Source organism: Rhinatrema bivittatum, chromosome 8 (genome assembly GCF_901001135.1).
Source record: "Rhinatrema bivittatum chromosome 8, aRhiBiv1.1, whole genome shotgun sequence".
Classification (NCBI taxonomy): domain Eukaryota; kingdom Metazoa; phylum Chordata; class Amphibia; order Gymnophiona; family Rhinatrematidae; genus Rhinatrema; species Rhinatrema bivittatum.
In genome coordinates, this window is record NC_042622.1 from 183,616,316 (window position 1) to 183,637,889 (window position 21,574).

The window sequence follows — 21,574 nt, forward strand, 5'->3', positions numbered from 1 at the left end:
TGTATGTTACCATGTGTTCAACATAGGCATCCATATTTTTCCAAAGTTTAGTTTTTAACTGTTAGGATGCAGCCGTTTACTTTAGTCTCCTTTTGTCTCAAGTGGTGATCCATGGCTGGAATTTCTTCGTAGAAAAGGATTTTGGATGCATAGAATGGCTTTCCAGTGAAGATGTTGGAGGTAGCTGCAAAGAAGTTAAAGTAAAGCCAAAGATTGAATAAGGTCATGGTACTGTAATGGGAAGGAAATTAGCCAGTCTATATGGGTTTTATGGTCTTTATTTACTGTCCTATTCTGTTTCTATGTAGGTTATATTTAATCTTGGAGAATAGGAGTTGCTTGACTGGGATATCTTTGCAGTCCATGTTTTAAATGTCTTGGAGAAGCTCCCATACAGTGATATATTTTGTCAATTGATTTCACCCCTGTAACGTATAAACTGAATTTAGTTTTTTTTTTCATTAATTCAAAATGTCTAGAGGGCATGAAAGAGTATGGGGGTAAATAGTTTGGAGTCACCATGAAACAGCACCAGATAAATCTAGACATTCCCAGATTTTGGCAATTTCAGTCTGTAAAATAAAGCAAACTCAATCTTGCTAGAAGAGGAGACATTGACATGAAGTCAAAACTAATCTATGCAAGTCAGGTTTACTTAGTAATATATTTTGCATCTGTTGAATACCCTCATATATTGCTTTACTTCTTCCTGCACCACCATCACAAATCAGTCTGCATCTTTTGCACCTTGAGTTTTGCCTTTCAATTGGGAAAATCTCCTTTTACTTTTTTTTTTTTATTCTGCTTTTTGGCACTTCAGTGCAGATTACATTTAGAAGGCTCACAGTCTCTTTGCATGTGAGGCAATGGAGGGTTAAGCAACTTGGCCAAGGTCACAAGGAACAGCAGTGGGATTTGAACTCTGGTTTCCCTGGTTTGTAGCTGGCTGCTCTAACCACTAGCATACTTTCCTTCCCTTTCCATTTTGACATTGGTGCTTAATGAAACTGTGTGCAGACTCTTGATTCACAGACCTTCTATCAGGCTAAGATATTATGATCCTTGATTATTTCTGAAGCATACTTTCTAGTAAATATACGTTGCAGATTTTAGAAATCTCTTCCATGGGTGTTAGTGACTTTGAGCATAGTTATTGAATTTAAAGAAACAAAATACAAATAAAAGCAAACCAGAAATGCTCTCTCTAATTCTACCCAGTTTTTCCAACTGCCGATATGTCTAGTAGGATCCTTACAGATCACTGGTACAGGTGTGAGTTCAGGTGAATAACAAGCGTTAAATCTAAGACTGGACTCCATCTTCATTCAGCATGGAAGAATTCTTCATGCAGATACATTGATGAACATTCTCTGCTTTCTTTTTTCCAGAGAGAAAATGCAGAGCAGTCTTTACACGTAATTCCAAAGCTTGTCTTTCCCAGATGAAAGGATGCATTCAGTTTGTCACATACTGAATTGCCTGGGCTTGTATTCAGTATTCTCTTTGGTCATGAGGCGCATAAAAGATTCTTACTTTTTTCCACTTTATATCTAACCTTTTACTGGAAAGAAAAGAAGGGGAAGTATCGTCTGAGACTGCCCCTTCCACACCATTCTGATGTCTGCTCGCCGCATTTCAAAAAAGATATAATTGCGATAGAGATGGTACAGAGAAGAGCTACCAAAATAAGGGAAATGGAACAGCTCCCCTATGAGGAAAGACTAAAGAGGTTAGGACTTTTCAGCTTGGAGAAGAGACGGCTGAGGGGGGATATGATAGAGGTGTTTAAAATCATGAGAGGTCTAGAACGGGTAGATGTGAATTGGTTATTTACTCTTTCGGATAATAGACTAGGGGGCACTCCATGAAGTTAGCATGTGGCACATTTAAAACTAATCGGAGAAAATTCTTTTTTACTCAACGCACAATTAAACTCTGGAATTTGTTGCCAGAGGATGTGGTTAGTGCAGTTAGTATAGCTGTGTTTAAAAAAGGATTGGATAAGTTCTTGGAGGAAAAGACCATTATCTGCTATTAATTAAGTTGACTTAGAGAATAGCCACTGCTATTACTAGCAACGGTAACATGGAATAGACTTAGTTTTTTGGTCCTTGCCAGGTTCTTATGGCCTGGATTGGCCACTGTTGGAAACAGGATGCTGAGCTTGATGGACCCTTGGTCTGACCCAGTATGGCATGTTCTTATAGCTTGTCATGATGTTTGTTCTCCGACTTGTCCATGATATACATGAACCCAGACAGGCAGGTGACTCCGTGATCTTCTGAGCTAGAACTATTTATTTTTAATTGAAACATTACCAAATGAGTTATTGGAGTTAACTTGACCTCTTAAGATTTTTCTTGCCCTGAATGATCCTTGTCCAGGAAATATTCTTCCTGATCATTTATTTTAAGTAAACTTCTGTTTTAAAACCATAAAAAAGAAGAAACATTTATAATCAGTAAGACTCTGGAAGAGCTGACATAATCCTTGTAAGACCACAGACGCAGTAAAATATTAGCAAGAAGACAATTTTCTGTATTTTAAACCTTGCCTTTCCTCCTCTTCAAGAGTAATCCTGTAAATCAAATAAAGCCAAAGCTTTTTAAGAGATGTAGAATCTCTTCCTAATTGTTTGTGGGGAGATATTGATTTTTAAATTACTGATGTTGAGTTTTCTCTCTTTGAAGAAGAGGCTTGTGAATTCCTGAAAGCTCCTGTATCATCGTTTTTTTTTTATTTTTTTTGTTTTTGGTCCTTTTAAAAGGTGTCACAACCCTACCAGACTCCAATTTTCAACACTACAGCTTCTAGAATTTTCTGGAAATGTGTCTATGGGGCTGGCAATTTATTTTATTAATTAGAACACAGACCCGCAAGTCACATACCTGCCATCGTATTCTGTGTTACGTTGCAGAAAAAGTTTAGGGACAGGGCAGGTAAAGACTGAGAGGATCAATCTAGCCTGCCCACTTGTTCCCTGGTACAATGCCTTAGACTCCAAGTGATTGCTGTTAATCTTTCTTTTCTCAGTTAAGCATCTGCTGTGCTTATCTCATGCCTTTGTGAATGCCATTTCGTTTTTTTTATGCCTCCACCTTCTATGGAAGCCCATTTCCTACATCCAGCACTCTTTCCCTATGTGTTACTTCTGACTCTAACTCTTGGAGCCTCTAGAACATGCTCTGCACTGAAAAAAGATTAACTTTTTAAACATTTATACCTTTTCAGATATTTGAACATCTGTCACGTAACTATTGTACATTTTATATCATGCAATATTGTATATGATGGTGGTGTATAACTCCTTCTCCTCTTCCCCCCCCCCCCCCCCCCAATTTTTTTCTCATCTAAATCAGGAGTTCTTAACCTGGGTTTCATGGGGCCTGAACCAGGCACAAATAAAGTGTATTTTGTGCATGTTTCTGGGCAGGGGTCCATAGCTTTCATCAGATTCTCAACAAGGTCCATGACCCCAAAAAAGGTTAACATCACTGCTCTAAATACTAGGCTTCCAAGAAATATAGTCATTTTTAATTTGGTGACCTGTTGACGCCAGGAGGAATTGGACACAGTGTGTTTTCCCTGTTCCATGTGGGCTCACGCGTTCCATTAGTTCTGTGCAGAACTTCTTGTTCCGTAATGTGGAGTTCTGCCCTCTGTATGTGCTTTGAAATTATTACATCTCTTACACAATGGTAAGATATGTAAAATGTTCTGTAAATTAGATTATCCTATGCTTGTAGATATTACAGGAACTGCCAGCATATTGAACTTGGTGAAGGTCTGTGCTAAAAAGCTTTCTATTTGTATCCATGCTCTAATTGGAAAGTTACAATAAGTAAGAATGTATATTCATGAGGGCTGTTAGGTTAGTACACAGTGTAGAAGCGCCTTATAGTAGGTGGTTAATTTATAACACTACTTTGGAAAGGCAAATGAGGGTAAATAATCTTTGTGCCCCTCAATAGTTGTAAACTTTGAGGTAAGAGCACATGAGAGATCAAATGGTTACATTCTTTGTTCCTCCATAACATAGTAACTGTAGCAGAAAAGCACCAAATGGTTCATCCAGTCTGTCCAGCAAGATTCTTGTGGTAGTATCTGCCTTGCCATGCAGGATACCCCCCTGTTTCTCTTCAGGGTAGCAACTGCTGCTCCATGTGGTTATCCCCAAGCTTTATGATAACACACACAAAATTTACTGTTAGCAACAATTTTATTGGGTGATGAGCCTTCTTGAAAATTCAGACAGTGCTGTGCGACGTGCTTTGCTTAAGGATTTGGACTTGGCTGTGCTTCCCCCCCCCCCCCCCCCCACCCTCCATATCTGCATATCAGTACCCCAGACCATAAGTCAGGGCCTGTGTTAGTTGTTGTCTAAATCCAATTCCCCCTTCCCCTCTCACCATTACCGTCAAAGTGGAGAGTGATGTTGCAATTGTGTCAAAAGCATCAAGGCTTATTGGTTAGGTGTAGTAATCCCATGCCTGCTGTTAGGGTAATAACTGCTGCTCTGTGTAGGTTACCCTTATGCTTATTAGTTCCCCAGACTGTAAAAGTTGAGGCTCTTGGTTGATATCTGAATCCAGTTCCCCTTTTTTCCCCCCCCTGCTGTTGAAGCAGAGAGCAATGTTGTAGCTGCATCAAAAGCATCAAAACAGTAACCGCTGCACCAACAAGTTAAAACCCCCCCCCCCCCCCCATTCACTCTTTTCTTCGTTTCCATCCTCTAGTGTTTAGGGATCCACAGTGTTTTATCTCTTGCCCCTTTGAATTCCTTGACTGTTTTATTCTTCTTCCCCTCCTCTAGAAGGGCATTCCAAGCATCCACCATCGTCTCCGTGAAGAAATATTTCCTAACATTGGTTCTGAGTCATCCTCCCTGGAGTTTCATTTTGTGACACCTGGTTCTACTGATTTCTTTCCACCTGAAAAGGTTTGAAGTTCTGAAGGTCTGCATCATATCTCCCCTGTACCTCCTCGCTTCCAGGGTATACATATTGTTACTAACCTATACTAAACCCTGTATGAAACTAGTCTGAGGTCTGTGAACCTGTTCTGTACAGCCATATTCCTTTACGGTTTGTCTTCCAGAAAAAAAATAGAACAAACAAACAAATGAGTGTTTCCTGCTGCTTCAACTAGTTCGGTGGCTGTTGGCTTGAATGGCTTTCCTGCTTATTCCCTAGGGCACCTTCATTCCCAGACAGTCTACTGGCTGCTGGTCTCTTTCAGATAACTTTGGATCTATGAAACATTTAAATCCTAGTCTATACAAAGGTATTAAATTGAGAATAAAATAAAATGGCACAGTAGGTGTCTTTTCCTCAGGTGTTGGTGGTGAATATGTGCAAAGCTTCTCAAGTCTACAGTCATATAGTGGTGCTGCAATGCTGATTGTCATCAGAACCCCCCCCCCCCCAAAAAAAAATGCAGGCTTCACATTAGTAAAAAAAAATAGCATAAAAACTTGAAGCTGGGGAAAGTATAATTTAAAAAAGATAGCTGCAGCCTTAATATGTCTATACATTTTATTCAAAAGTGTTCAAAATATACTAAATTAAATATATCAGGGCAAGCAAAAACCAGCCAAAAGGAGGGCACTGTGTAGCTAGGAAATGGTCAAGTTGATGCAGTTGTAACATAAAAATTCTCTTTGACGTGGGATGCATCAAGCTTGTCCTGCTCACCTTTTTAACATGAAGGGAACCATTTGGCTCCCTTGAAATGGAGTTGTTAGTGCTATTCACTTCTCTTTCTTTAGTTGCTACTTATCGCTGTCATTAAATATTAAGTATTTCAAACCTTCCAGATACACAAATGCAGTACCTAATCTCTTGGAACATCATCTACTACATGAAGCAAAAGAATAAATTATTTTTTTTCCCCACAACTACAAAGTGGGACACGTTTTTGGGGCTGTTGGGTGGGTCTGTGGATAGTATGTAGTTGTTGACGTGGGCTGTTTAGGTATAATTATGTGAATTGTGCCAGCAGCTGAATTAGTTTGGCCTTCCTTGTGGGGTTTGTCAGTTTGCTTTAGACTGTTGTAGCATAGTGACATAGTAGATTGTTGTATTTGATTTTATACTATTTTGTTTTGTTGTTTCTCACAGGACAAGCAGAATGTTAGTTCTCACATATGGGTGACATCACATGGAGCCCAATCACAGAACACTTCTGTCAAAGTTTCCAGAACTTTGACTAGCCCCTACTGGGAATACCCAGCATGGCACTAACCCTGCAGCCAGCAGGGGTCCCCCTTCAGTCTTTTTTCCGCGCTGTAGTAGCCACGCGGTTAAGGACCTCTGCAGAGATTCCTGACAGGAATTTTCCTCACGGAATTACTAAAATTTAATTTACCCCACAGGGGTCCCTCCTTCAACTATTTCAAGCCGCGGTACTCCGGTAAATTTTTTACCCGTTTTCCGTTGATTACCGTCTAGTTTGGCCCTCGTGGCCTACTGACTGTTGACCATGCCGCAGCCCAATTTTTTCATGGCCATGGCATTGGGGTTCCGTCGGTGCCCAGACTGTAATCGCACCATGTCCATCACAGACCCTCACAAGGTCTGTGTAATGTGTCTCGGATGTGAGCACGATGTCCTAACCTGCACCAAATGTGCCCTTATGACACCAAAAGGTCGCAAGGCTAGAATGGACAAAATGGAACTTCTCTTCCGTGCTCAAACCCAGACGCTGTCGACTTCGCGCCAGCATCGACCTCCGGCCAGTGACCGTCCGGCATCGACGACTTCTTGGCCTTCGACACCCTCTACTCCCCCCTCAGGACCAAGGGGATCGTAGAGATAAATATCGCCACCGGCATCAAAAGTCTCGGACCATCGAGGGAGCGAAGCCATCGTCCGAGCCGCCGTCAAAGAAACCCCGTCCAGAAAAGGCACCGACCTTTTTGGCGGTCAGGTCACCGAGGCAACCCTCACCCGACAGGGTATAGGGAGCTGCGACTCCGCCTTTAACGGTGGTCCCTCCGGCTATGCCTCTGCCGCCTCCTTCTGTTCTGGAGCCGGGGCTGCTTGCTCCAGGTCTCCGAAAAGAACTGGACTGGATGGTTCAGGAGGCCATCAACAAGGCGATGCATCGACTCCAGGTTCCTCCAGCGCAGACACTGGTACAGATTACGGAACCGACCACTGATCTGATTCCAGTAGCGTTGGCACTGCTGCTCTAGAGGATGGAAGCGCTTATGGCCGCTTTTCCACCGATGGACCCCGGGTCACCGGTGGCTCCGGTGCCCTCCCCACTTGCGTTGTCATCGGGAGGAGGAACACCGTTCCACATCCGTCCATCAGGAGTTCTGCCGATGGCTCAGCCGTCGATGCCCATATGTCCAGTGCCACCGATCCACCCATCGGTGCCGACGCGTCCTTCGGCACCATCGAGCCATCCATCGATGCCTGCACCGGTGCCTCCAGTTATTCCTTCGAGTCCTTCGGAGCCTCTACTAGGACCTTCGGGGATCCCACCGCCCCGTCCTCTAGTCCCTAGAGGAGCAGGTGCTGATCCCTACGACACCTGGACTGATGATTCTTCACCAGACACCGATGATTTGCCTTCACCGCCTTCACCTACTGAAAGCAGAAAGCCTTCTCCTCCAGAGGACCTTTCCTTCATAAATTTTGTGAAGGAGATGTCTGAATTGGTTCCCTTCCAATAACAGACTGAACAAGATGACAGGCATCAAATGATGGAGCTGTTACAATTCCTGGATGCTCCCAAGGAAATAACCTCCATCCTTATCCACCAGGTTCTTCTGGATCTCCTCAAAAAGAACTGGGAACATCCTGGCTCCGTTGCTCCAGTCCACAGGAAAGCTGACACCACCTATCTCGTTCAGTCAGCTCTAGCCTTTCACAAACCTCAATTGGATCACCAATCTGTGGTTGTAGCATCTGCCCAGAAAAGAGCAAAGAGATCAAAACATCATACTTCCTTTCCCCCAGGCAAGGAACAGAAATTTCTAGATGCCATTGGTCGCCGGGTCTTCCAGGGATCAATACTTATCTCCAGCCTTGCCTCTTATCAGCTCTATATGACCCAGTGTAATAGGGTGGCGGAACTCAAGGACCATCATGAGACCCTGAGACAGCGCTCTCTGATGCCTTCTGAGTACTCTTCAAAACAGCCCTTTCGGGAAGGACTCTAAGAAGTCATTCTTCTGCCCGAAGAAGCCCTACCCGCCACCAACTAGAAACCCGTTCTACGAGGCCGTTTCAAAAAGCCCAGTCTCATCAGACACGAAAGCAAAAACCGCAAGCAGCTCCTCAGCTAGGCCCTGCTTCCGATTTTTGACTCCTGCATAGAGAGCAGCAGCCAGTTTTCATTGCCCCACATACCAGTGGGAGGTCAGTTGTGCCATTTCAACAACAGGTGGCACTCAATCACCTCAGATGATAACCTTGAGCGATTAATTGCTCAAGGTTATCGTCTGAACTTTCTCTCCATTCCACTGGACTCCCCACCTCTTCCGACGTGGAGAACATCCGATTACTCCATCCTTCTGGAACAGGAGATCTCCCTCCTCCTCCTCCAGTCCAAGACAATAGAACCAGTACCCTACTCTCAGCATGGCCTAGGGTTCTATTCCCGGTACTTTTCTAATCCCCCAAAAGATCGGGAGGCGTTCATCCAATTTTGGATCTACGTGCCCTCCAGCGAGAGAAGTTCAAAATGGTAACCTTGGGCTCTCTTATTCGTCTTCTACAAAGAGGAGACTGGCTCTGCTCTCTAGACTTCCAAGACACAAACACTCATATTGCGATAATTCCATCTCATCCAAATACCTGAGGTTTCTAGTAGGCCCCAAGCACTATCAGTACCGAGTGCTTCCATTCGGCCTTGCATCTGCACCACGAGTCTCCACAAAATGCCTCATTGTAGTTGCAGCCTTCCTCAGGACTCAGGGTGTCCACTTCTACCCCTATCTAGACGATTGGTTAATCAGGGCTCCCACTCAGCAAGCTGCTCTGTCATCCCTACATCTTACTTTACACACTCTAATTTCACTTGGATTTCTCGTCAACTACAACAAATCCTACTTAGTCCCATCTCAAACCTTATTGTTCATTGGGGCAGACTTGGACACCTTGCAGGCAAAGGCTTTTCTGCCTCAACAGCGAGCTCTCACTCTCGTGTCTCTTGCACACCAGCTGCAGTCTCAGCACTCCACAACTGCACACCACTTTCTCATCCTCCTAGGACAAATGGCGTCCTCAGTTCAGGTCACCCCAATGGCCCACTTGGCCACGAGAGTCATGCAGTGGACTCTCCCCTGTCAACCATTGTACTACGTAACCGACTCACTCCGTCAGTCTCTCGCCTGGTGGAGAAATCAGGTCAATCTCCTCCAAGGCTTGCCCTTCCAGGCTCCAAACCCTCAAATAATTCTCACCACCGATGCTTCCAACCTCGGCTGGGGAGCCCACGTGGCCGATCTGCAGACACAAGGATCTTGGTCTCCAGAGGAAGCCAAACACCAAATAAATTTCCTGGAACTGCGAGCAATCAGATATGCTCTCAGGGTATTTCAGGATCGCCTCTCCAATCGAGTCATCCTGATCCAGACGGACAGCCAGGTGGCCATGTGGTACATCAACAAACAGGGAGGGACGGGCTCCTACCTTCTGTGTCAGGAAGCTGCACAGATATGGGCGGAGGCCCTCTCCCACTAGATGTACCTCAGGGCCACCTACTTGCCAGGAGTGAACAATGTGTTGGCAGACAAGCTTAGTCGCACCTTTCAACCGCACGAGTGGTCTCTCAGCCCCTCAGTAGCGAACTCGATCTTCCACCAATGGGGTTATCCTCAAATAGACCTCTTTGCGTCACCTCAAAATCGTAAAGTAGACAACTTCTGCTCTCTCACTCGCAGCCAACACTATCAGCCAAGAGACGCGTTCTCCCTATCCTGGGCAACCGGTCTTCTATATGCATTCCCTCTACTTCCACTTCTCTCGAAGACTCTCGTGAAGTTACGTCAGGACAAGGGAACCATGATCCTGATAGCACCCCACTGGCCGCGCCAAGTATGGTTTCCAATACTTCAGGATCTCTCCATTCACAGGCACATTCCCTTGGGAAAGGACCCGCTTCTAATAACTCTAAACGATGGGTGCCTCCGCCACCCTAATTTTCAAGCCTTGTCCCTGACGGCATGGATGTTGAAAGGTTAATCCTTCAGTCACTTAACCTTTCTGAACCAGTTTCCCGTGTCCTGATTGCTTCACGGAAGCCTTCCACAAGAAAATCGTATTCTTACAAATGGACCAGGTTTACGTCATGGTGCTCTTCTCAGTCCCTTGACCCCTTTACCTGTCCAATCACGAAGTTTCTGGACTATCTCTGGCACTTGTCAGAGTCGGGTCTAAAAACTTCCTCTATCATGATGCATGTCAGTGCGGTAGCCGCCTTCCATAAAGGTGTCGGGGATGTTCCCCTATCAGTACAACCCCTTGTTACACATTTTTTGAAGGGCTTGCTTCACCTCAAGCCTCCTCTGCATCCTCCGGCCCCTTCTTGGGACCTCAACCTAGTTTTGGGTCGGCTCATGAAACCACCATTCGAGCCTCTTCAATCCTGTGACCTTCGATATCTCACATGGAAAGTGATTTTCCTTTTGGCAATCACTTCTGCTCGCAGAGTTAGTGAATTACAGGCTGTAGTTACCTACCCGCCTTACACTAAACTTCTGCAGGACCGGGCAGTACTCCGCACTCACCCTAAATTCTTACCTAAGGTAGTTTCGGAGTTTCATCTCAATCAATCCATCATACTACCTACCTTTATTCCCAGGCCCCATTCCAACCCAGGACAGCAGGTTCTCCATACCCTTGACTGCAAACGGGCTCTAGTGGTCTATCTAGACCATACAGCTGCCCACAGGAAAAGCATTCAATTTTTTGTCTCTTCCATCCTATCAAATTGGGGCAGCCTGTGGGTAAACAGACTCTCTCCTCCTGGTTGGCGGACTGCATATCCTTTTGCTATCAGCAAGCGGGCATTCCACTTCAAGACCGTGTTAAAGCACACTCTGTGAGGGCCATGGCAACTTCAGTAGCACACCTACGATCGGTGCTGCTTCCTGACATTTGCAGGGCTGCCACCTGGTGTTCTCTCCATACTTTTACAGCCCACTATTGCTTGGACAAAGCCGGAAGACAAGATTCCATCTTCGGCCAGTCTATCTTGCACAACCTATTTACAACGTGACGTACCATCACCCTTCCGACTGCCCGGTGAGGTTCAGGATGCCCTCGGCCAAATTTCATCCCAAGCCTAGTGCCTTGCACACCTGGGTACATTTGGTGCATACTCGGACATCCTCAGCTCGGTACTCACCTATATGTGAGGACTACCATCCTGCTTGTCCTGTGAGAAAGCAAATGTTGCTTACCTGTAAAATGTGTTCTCACAGGACAGCAGGATGGTAGTCCTCACGAAACCCACCCGCTGCCCCGTGGTGTTGGGTTCGTAACGTTTTCTTATTTTATTTTTGGCATTACTTGCAACCTGACACCATCAACACTCACCTATCCTCAGCATTAAGCAAACTTGACCTCACTGACGCTGACTCAGCCACATCCTGATGGTTCAAGATAACAAAGAACATTGCAGACCTTACTTGCCCTTTAATCACAAAACGTTCTACTACCAACCAGAACAACAGAAAACCCTGGTACTCCCCACAGCTGAAAACCCTTAAGCAAGAACTGAGAAGTAAAGAACTTTTATGGCGAAAAAACCCATCACAATCTAACAGGGACACATACAAGTCGCTCATGCACCGCTACCGGACAGCCATTCTACAAACTAAAAGGGATTTCTACGCCCAGAAAATTCACCACTTCACCTTCGATCCCAAAGCTCTTTTCTCTCTTGTCTCGTCGCTCACTAAACCCTCCCCCCATCCATCCCAGACGATCAAGCTGCCAAAAAAGCCACTGAACTAGCAACATACTTCAAGAAAAAAAATCACAGACCTTATATCACCTTTAAAAGACAACAAATGTTCACATGTGACCACTCTCTACTCAATTCACCCCCAACAGAACTCAACTCTGAATAAATTTTATCTTATATCCTCCTTAGAGATCGAAACAGTCCTAAAAAAACTTAAACCCTCCTCACACCCCACAGATGCGATCCAGTCTAATTTACTTATAGCTATCCCCAAAACAGTTGCCAAAGCCATCGCAGACATTATCAATTGTTCACTAATTCAAGGATATGCTCCAGACCCGCTAAAACTTGCAATACTCAAACCACTCCTAAAAAAACCTAACCTTTCCCCAGACGATCCAGCCAATTTCCGACCCATTGCGAATCTCCCATTCATCTCTAAAATCCTGGAAAAGATAGTAAACAGACAACTTACGGAATACCTTGACGACAACAATATTCTAGCACCATCTCAATATGGTTTTCGAAAAGAACGGAGCACTGAAACTCTCTTAATCTCTTTAACTGACACAATACTCCTGAATCTTGATAAAAAACAATCCTGCTTACTCATACTCCTCGATCTATCAGCCGCATTCGACACGGTGAATCACTCCTTACTCTTGGAACGTCTGACAGACATTGGAATCAAAGATACCGCACTAAACTGGTTTAAGTCATTTCTACAAAACAGATTTTACAAAGTTAGAATCAACAACAATGAATCACACCCCGTCGATTCCTCTATGGGAGTCCCTCAAGGCTCTTCATTATCTCCGACTCTTTTTAACACATACCTTTTACTGTTATGCCAGCTTCTATCCAAACTCAATCTTAAACATTTCATTTACGCAGACGACGTACAAATTCTTATACCAATTAAAGAATCCCTTCAAAAAACACTAGAATTCTGGAACTCCTGCCTGTTGTCCATTAACAACTTGCTCTCAAGCCTTAATCTAATACTCTATTCCAATAAAACGGAAATTCTCCTTATCGCTCAAGACAATAACTATGCAAGGCCAAACGTAAACCAAATAAATCAACCTTCCTTTTCTGCACAAGTGAGAAACCTAGGAGTCATCATGGACGATCAACCAAACCTAAAGAGATTCGTAAATAACACTGCTAAGGAGGGCTTTTATAAATTACAAGTCCTTAAATGCCTCAGACCACTACTGCACTTCCAAGACTACAGATCAGTACTCCAAGCAATCATTTTCTCGAAAATCGATTATTGCAATTCTTTGCTAATCGGCATTCCAGCTAACACCCTTAAACCCCTTCAAATGCTGCAGAACGCCGCAGCCAGGATACTGACCAAGACCAACAGGAGAGATCATATTACCCCCATTTTGAGGGACTTACATTGGCTCCCAATTAAGTACAGAATATTATACAAAACATTAACAATCATTCAAAAAACCATACACAAGGGCAGTCCTCTTGAACTCAACTTCCCTCTTCTACTTCATCTACCAACCAGACCAACGAGAACAGCTTACAAAAACACTCTCCAAACACACGTCAAAACTTCGCTAAGCAAACGTGCCTTGTCTTCAGCAGGTCCATCAATCTGGAACTCGCTACCTTCTTTTCTCCGGTCAGAACATTGCCCAATCAACTTCAAAAAGAGACTAAAAACCTGGCTTTTCGAACAAGCGTTCTAATCATGATAATAAGTCACATCAACGTCCACGCACTAGCAAATAATCTATCCAAAGACTCTCAATCAAGCCTGAAACATAACACTTTACAATTAAGATAATTTTCAGTTTCTCCTTCATCTATTATGTTATAAGCTATTTTACCCATGTATTCTGTTCCAAGTTTTTAAGACCCTGTTCTATGTAACTTGCACTCTTCATGCATGTCTTTTTCAGTTACAATGTAAACCGAGCTGATATGCAAATTCTGCATGAAGCCCGGTATATAAAAATGTTAAATACCTGTAGCTTTTTAACAAGACTATAGGGGGACCCCTGCTGGCTGCAGGGTTAGTGGCATGCCCAGTAGGGGCCAGTCAAAGTTCTGGAAACTTTGACAGAAGTGTTCCGTGATTGGGCTCCATCCTGTGATGTCACCCATATATGAGGACTAACATCCTGCTGTCCTGTGAGAACACCTGATACAGGTAAGCAACATTTGCTAAATCTCTTCAGGTTGAACTTTTGTTCAAGGAAGGCAGTCTGTAAGTCCCAGATAACACATATGGGAGCATTGTGGAGCTGAGTTAGTAGATATGAATGTAAGGAAGGAAATGTGATAAGTACTAAAGATATACTCCAACTAAGAATATACAGATGTGGGACCTGGCAGTGTCTGCCTGACCAACCTGAAACTTGCCATTTGCGACTACCCTGCCACACTCTCAAATTGCATCCAAGCATAACTTCTTACCTCCTGTGATTTTTGCCTGTGATATGAAGCCACAGATGGACATCTCCCTTATAAAGCTTTCTTATTGTACTTCAAACAAGAATGCCTAAAAATGATAGATTGCGGATGTAGAATATTAAGAAAGGTCTCGCAATATACTTTCATATGTGATGGCTTAAAGGATTATAAAAACATTGGGGTAGATTTTAAAAGGAGCGCGCGCACATATACACCCAATTTTGTAACATGCGCCTGCGTTCGCATATTATAAAATCCGGGGTCGGCGCGTACAAGGGGGTGTACAATTGTGCACCTTGTGCGTGCCAAGCCGTGCTGGCTTCCTCCGTTCCCTTCTCCTTAGCCTGACCTTCCCACCCCTTACTCTAACCCCCCATATCTTTATTTTACCTTTTGCGCCTGCCGGCCGATTGCTGGCACACAATCTCTGACACAGCAGCAAATGGCCGCTGAGCCACCCACGCCCCGCCCCTTTTTTTCAGGCCCCAGGACTTACACGTGTCCCGGCGCTTTACGTGCGCCGCCGGGCCTTTTGAAAATAGGCCCGGTGCGCATAACCCCTCTACACGCGTAAATCTTTGAAATTCTGCCCCATTCTCTCTAGTTGATTCTGAATAGTGAAGTAGGACCCTTCTTACCCAGCTGGAATCCTGGTCTGAATCTTTGAGTGTATGTGTTTATGAAGAATGTGGCAGTCCTAGGGGTCAGGTTCTCTGTTTTGATGTGCCATTAAGGACAGCTTGTACTATAAGTGTTTAGGATAAATGCAAGGCGCATTACCCAGCAAACTAATTGGCTACTATGAAAATTGCTACTCCGGATTCATCATTCTTGGAGCCAGTGAGGCTAATGGGAGCTGAGTAACTGAAGGCAGTCTTTTTGTGCTGTGTGTAGTTCAGACTCCTTCCAATAGATTTTTGTAGCACTTTTCCCCTTTTTTTCTCACTCTCATCAGTGCATGGTTCGGAAGGAGGTATCTTTGAAGAATACTAAAGTAATTGTGGAGTTAGAGCATCCCAATAGAAAGGTTCCAATAAAAGCAAAAGTAGCCCCTGTGTGTAAGTAAAAAACAGTTTGCTTTAGGATTCCAAATTATTTCTGTTAACTGTTAGGAAAGTTGTATATACAAATTTAAAAAAAAAAAAAAAGTACCTTGAAAAGTTTGTAGGCTAATGCCAGAAGTCTACAAAGTAAGATGGGAGAGTTAGAATGTATAACACTGAATGAAGAGGTAAAAATAATTATCTCAGAGACCTGGCAAAAGGAGATTAACCAATGGGGTGGTGCTAGAAAGGAGTAAAAATTATATTGCAATGATAGGGTGGATCAGCTTTGGTGGGGGCAGGGGGGTACTTCTAGGCATAGAGTCCTGCAGGAGACTACATGCACAATATAATCTTTTTGGGTAGAAATTCCATGTGTGATGGGGAAGAGTACAGCGGCAGGGGTATACTATTGCTTACCTGGCCAAAATGAACAGAGAATTTGAAAAAATGTTTGCTGCAGAGACAAAAACCCATCATGAAAACTTTAAAAAATATATCTGAAACAGGAGACCTGTGAGGGCGTTGGTTGGACTGCTAGACTATCGAGGGGATAAAGGGGCACTCGGGGAAGACAAAGGCCATAGTGGAAGAACTAAATGATTTCCTTGCTTTGGTGTTTGCTGAAAAGGATGTTGGGGATATTACCATTAATTACCATGTCCAGCAATGTTATTTGGAAGAACTGAGAGAGATCATGGTGGACTTGGATGATATAAAAGGGCAGCTTGACAAACTAAAAGTAGAAAGTCTCCTGAACCAGAAGGTTTACACCCCAGAGTTCTGAAAGAACTAAAAGAACAAAAATCCAGATTGCAACCTAACATTAAAATTGTTTATAGTAGCTGAAGATTGGAGGATGGCTAATGTGATCCTGATCTTTAAAAAGGGCTCCAGGAGTGATCTGGAAAATTATAGACCAGTGAGCCTGACTTCAATACCTGGAAAATTTGTAGAAACTATTGTAAATAAAATCACAGAACATATAGAAAAATATGGTTTAATTTGACACAGCCAGCATGGGTTTATATAAGAGAAGTCTTGCCCTCACCAATCCGTTGCAGTATTTTAGAAAAGGTTAAACATTTGGATGATGTTCATCCAATGGATATAGTATATTTGGATTTTCAGAAGATGTTTGAAAAGATCCCCCCATGAGAGATTTGAGAAAAAAGTCATGGGATAGGAGGCAATGTATTAGTGTGGATTACAAACTGGTTAAAAGATGGGAAATGGAGAGCAGTACTAATTGGTCAGTTTTCTCATTGGAGAAAGGTAAACAGTGGAGTGCCACTGGGATCTGTGCTTTTTTAATATATTTATACATGATCTGGAAAAGAGTATGACACAAAATTATTTTGAGTTGTTAAATCAAAAGTAGATTGTGAGAAATTGCAGGAGGATCTTGCGAGACTTGGAGACTAGGCATCCAAAAATAGATGAAATTTACTGTGGACAAGTGAAAAGTGATGTGTACATTGGCAAAAGTAACCCATACTGTAGTTATACAATATTAGGTTCCATATTAGGAGTTACTGCTCAGGAAAAAGAGCTGGACATCATTGTGGATAATACTTTGAAAACCTGGCTCAGTGTGCGGCAGCAGCAGTCAAAAAAGCAAACAATGTTAGGAATTATTAGGAAAGGAATGGAGAATAAAACAGAGAATGTCTTAATACCTCTGTATTGCTCCATGATGAGACCTCATCTATAGTACAGTTCTATTTCCTGCATCTCAAAAAAGATCTATTTGAACTGGAAAATGTATAGAGAAGGGCGACCAAAATGATAAAAGGGGTGGATTGGCTTCCCTATGGGGAAAGGTTAAAGAGGTTAGAGCTGTTCACTTGGAGAAGAGACGGCTGAGGAGGGATATGATAGAGGTATTTAAAATCATGAGTGGAATAGAACAGGTAAATGTGAATCAGTTATTTACTCTAATTTTTTGAAAAAAAAAAAAGTAAGCACATTTAAAACCAGAGAAAAAATTTATTTTTCGCTCAGGTCATAGTTAAGCTCTGGAATTCATTACAAAGGATATGATAAAGGCAGTTAACATAGCTAGATTTAAAAAAGGCTTGGTCAAGTTCCTGGAGAAGTCCATAAACTGCTAACCAGATAGACTTGGGGAAAGCCAGTACTTATCCATGTTCGTCAGCAGCATGGGATATATCTGTTTGGGATTCTGCCAGGTACTTATGTGCTGGATTGGCCACTGTTGGAAATGGGATATTGGGTTTGATGGATCCTCGGTATGATCCAATATGACAATTATGTTCTTAAACATAAGAAATTGCCATGCTGGGTCAGACCAAGGGTCCATCAAGCCCAGCATCCTGTTTCCAACAGAGACCAAACCAGGCCACAAGAACCTTGCAGTTACCCAAACACTAAGAAGAACCCATGCTACTGATGCAATTAATAGCAGTGGCTATTCCCTAAGTAAACTTGACTAATAGCCGTTAATGGACTTCTTCTCCAAAAACTTATCCAAACCTTTTTTAAACACAGCTACACTAACTGCACTAACCACCTCCTCTGGCAACAAATTCCAGAGCTTTATTGTGCATTGTGTGAAAAAGAATTTTCTCCGATTAGTCTTAAATGTGTTACTTGCTAACTTCATGGAATGCCTCCTAGTTCTTTTATTATTTGAAAGTGTAAATAACCATTAGTAGAGCAGTGTTGAAACCCAGCCTCCATTTCCTATCCCCCCCTGCAGCTGCACAGAAGTAAATGCTTATTCTCCAGCATTAGTTATTAATACATTTTATTATTTATCCAATATAAGATACTAATAAATTATCATTTAAAGCATGGCAAGGGCAAATGTTTTAACAGAAAACAAAACATTAAAAAATACTTAAGAAAATGTGGGATTCCAGAAAAGAGGAACAAATGGCAAACAAAATTACTTAGGAAAGTAGCCTTTGTCCAAGAATGGAACTGGTAAAAACCAGTGCAGTGCTTTTTATTTGGGGGGAAAAAATGGAGTAACTGATTTTGGGTTTTGCTTTTATTTGGAAAAGTCGGCAAATGACTTGACTGCAGTTTGCTTCTGCCTCAGAATTGGTCTATCTCCAGGTATTATTTACTAAGGGAGTCATTTTCGTTTGTTAGAAAATTGAGAGAGGTTAGTGTGTGTAACCTGATTTTGTACATGGTTTTTATGTGTACAAAAAATTAGGCATGGGGGGGGGGGGCGGCGCAGAGTTGGGATGGAGTTTGGAATTATGCATATACTTTTCATTAGAAAAGTATGTGTGTAAATGAATAGGCACAAATTAGGTCCTGCAAAGAGTAAGTGTGAACTTGTGTGCTTTCAAAGTAAATTGATGTGCATAAGTTATAAACGTTTGCATGTAGCTGCGATGTTACAAAATTGCTATAAAGTCAATACGGCCCTCAGCACAGTTTCCTGGCTTTACTTGATGGTGCTCATACTCTAAGGCTGACCACTATATATTACTCCAGGGAGAATTCTGCGCTATTGCGGAATGCAGAATTTTCGCAGAATTCCCCCTTCCCGCAAATTTTCACCGTCGCCTCGTCGATTTCCTCCCTCCAAAACCGGAAGCGCACAGACAGCGGCCATCGCGAGAGTAGGGGCATCCCAGCACGGCAGAAAATAGCAAAGGAGACCCTGGCATGGCACGAATGGAGCGCATCCCATGGCACGCGCACTGTTTGCGGCGAAGATGAAGGCCTGGTGTGCCGTTCACGGCGAAAAGGGAAGGCCCCCGTGTGCCGCAAACGGCGCGCCCGAGCCTTCATCTTCGCTGCGAACGGAGCACGTCCTGCGGTATGCCGGTGAGAGAGAATGTGTATGAGAGGGGAGGGTGAGAGAGAGCATGGTTGGTGAGAGGGGGGGTGGGGAAGGTGAGAGAGAGCAGGAGGGTGTGAGTGAGAGCATGGGAGGTAAGAGAGGGTCGGTGGGGGGATGCTTAAGTGTGAGTTTCAGAGAGAGGGAGCCTATATGAGGGGAAGGGGATGCCGGTGAGAGAATGGGGGTGTGGGGGAGGGTGAGAGACAGCTTGGTTAGAGGGGGACTGGGGGGTTGCTTGTAGGTTTCAGAGAGGGAGCCTATGTGAGGGGAGGGGAGGGTGACAGAGCAGGAGGGTGAGAGAGAGCATGGGAGGTAAAAGAGGGGGGCTGGGGGATGCTTGAGTGTGGGTTTCGGAGAGAGGGAGCCTATATGAGGAGATTGTGAAGGAGTGTGTATGTGTATGAGAGATTGGGAGCTCGTGTGTATGAAAAAGGGATTGTGTGTATGTGAGGGTGCTAGCCTGTGTGAAGGGATTGTGTATGTGAGGGAGCCTGTATGAGGGTGTGTATATGTGTATTGGAGAGAGGGAGCATGTGTGTGTGTGAGAGAGGGAGGGACAGAGGGAGCCTGTGTGAGGGGCAGTACTGAGATCAGGGTCAAAGTCTGGGACTGGCAATAGAGTGGAAGGGGTTGAGCCTAGAGGTGAAGGGGAGAGATATTGGCAGGTGGAGGAGTTGGGGCCTGAGAGGGCAAACTGGCCAGGGGAGTAGGGAGAGCGAGTGGAAGAGACACACTTACAGTGAATTTCTAGGGAAATTTTGCTCAAAATATTTAAAATTCTGCAACTTTAAGTAACAACTTTTTTCTGTATTAATTTAAAATGTAGTTACTTAAAGACTGTCATGTAAATTGTGTTATTTTGACCAATATAAAGTTTGCAGAATTTTGCAGAATTTTCAGTTTTTGTGCGCAGAATTTTAAATTTTTTTTGCGCAGAATTCCCCCAGGAGTAATATATTGTGTTAATGTGTTTTGCCAACATGGCTAAACAGTGCAAAAGACTTCCAGCCACTTAGAAATAACAGACACTGAAGATGCAACATAGGTATGTTGTAAGTGGTGAAATCTCTGAAAATGAAACTTTTAATTACCTCAGCACAAAGCTGAATCAGTGAGCTCTGGAAGAGGTGTAGCCTAGCAGTTAAAGCAGCGGGCTGAGAACCAGGGAAGCCAGAGTTCAAATCCTTCTGCTGCTGCTCCTTGTGACCTTGGATAAGTCACATCATCCTCCATGGCGTCAAGTACTAAAATAGGGGGTAATTTTAAAAAGGATTTATGTGCTTAGAACCAGGTTTTATACACACAGGTGGGCTTTTGAAAATGTTTGTAAGATGCTACTTTTACACGCATAAATTCTTTTGAAAATTACTCCCATAGATCGTGAGCCTTCTTGGGATAGGGAAATACCTGCAGTACCTGAATGTAATCTTCTTAGAAGTGTGAAGAAAGGTGGAATATAAATCAAATACATCAGTTATTGAATCTGCCCTGTACCAGCCACACTGTGTGCAGACAGGCTTATAAAATCAAGAGTGGAGTAGAATAGGAAAATAGGGGACACTCCAAGAAACTAACAGGTTAAAACAAATCAGACAACAGTATTTTTTCACTCAATACACAATTAAGTTGTAGAATTTGTTGCTGGAGGACGTGGTCAAGATGAATAGCACAGTGGGCATAAAAAGGGGTTTGGCTGAGCCCTTGGAGAAAAAAAATCAATAATCGTTATTGGCCAGGTAAATTTGGGAAAACCATTGCTTATTGCTGAGGGTGAACAACAAGGAATGGATTTGCTCTTTGGGATCTGCTAGGTTAGGAGTGGCCAACTCTGGTCTTCGAGAGCCACAAACAGGCCAGGTTTTCAGGCTATCCACAATGAATATACATATATGAGATTTTTATGCACTGCCTCCATTGTATGTAAATCTATCTCATGCATATTAATTGTGGATGGCCTGAAAACCTGGCCTGTTTGTGACTCTCGAGGACAGGAGTTGACCACCCCTGTGCCTAGGTACTTGCGACCCATATTGGCCCACTTTGGAGACGGGATGTGAGCTTGATAAGACCACCTTGTCTGACTCGGCATGTCATTTCTTATGTTCTGAGATGGTTTGCAGTGGTAAAGTACATTAATAAAATCTTTATGTATATATAATGTGCTACCACAAACAGTTATTTTAAGATTTTCTCTGTTTTCTATGGTACTGTGAGCCAGGGAGTTGCGACTTATAACAGCTTAATGAAAAATTAGTTAGGCTTAGTATGATGGATTTTAGCAAGAGTAAAAGATCACTAAACTTTATGGTCCACATAGTACCTGAGTTGATATAAACATAATTCTCCA

General features: G+C 43.3%; 1 protein-coding gene across 3 annotated transcripts in view; it reads left to right on the forward strand.

Annotated features, from left to right (window-relative positions):
* The window catches only part of RABEP1 (rabaptin, RAB GTPase binding effector protein 1), a 144,171-nt gene that overhangs the window by 8,575 nt on the left and 114,022 nt on the right, over window positions 1–21,574 (forward strand). Inside the window, exon 1 of one of the 3 annotated variants that reach the window (XM_029612001.1) lies at window positions 4,921–4,939. The exons of the other annotated variants lie outside the window; for them this stretch is intronic. The gene's annotated coding sequence lies outside the window, so the exon portion shown is untranslated. Of the gene's footprint in view, window positions 1–4,920; window positions 4,940–21,574 lie in introns of those variants that run through there. 3 annotated transcript variants of the gene reach the window in all.